This window comes from Myotis davidii, unplaced genomic scaffold (assembly GCF_000327345.1).
Source record: "Myotis davidii unplaced genomic scaffold, ASM32734v1 scaffold175, whole genome shotgun sequence".
NCBI classification, from domain to species: Eukaryota; Metazoa; Chordata; class Mammalia; order Chiroptera; family Vespertilionidae; genus Myotis; species Myotis davidii.
In genome coordinates this window covers 1837043-1837412 of record NW_006286972.1, presented here as the reverse complement: position 1 = coordinate 1837412, position 370 = coordinate 1837043, and positions in this window count along the sequence as shown.

Sequence of the window (370 nt, the reverse complement as noted above, 5' to 3'; positions counted from 1 at the left end):
CAGACGAATCCGGAGCTGCTGTGGCTTTAAATGAGGCCAAGGAAATCTTCTGTTTTTCTTACCCAAATACTTGCTCTCCCCCCGCCCCCCAACCCCCGTCCTTGCTCCCTCCTTCCACCTCGCCGGGTTCCTTCCTCCTTCCCGGTCTCCCTTTCCTCGATCACCCCCCTCGCCCGCCCTCCCCCATCTGATTAGGCGCGGACCGGGAAGGGTGGGAGTGGTGGGGGAAGCTCTCCCTTTAAGAGGCAGCTTGCAGTGACGAATTGTTGAAATTGCCATTGCAGGATGGCATGCCGCTATAAATTCATTGTTCCACCTCCTCGCATCTTCACAGCGCTCGCGCTGCTCTCGGCGCTCGCAGCGGCCGACT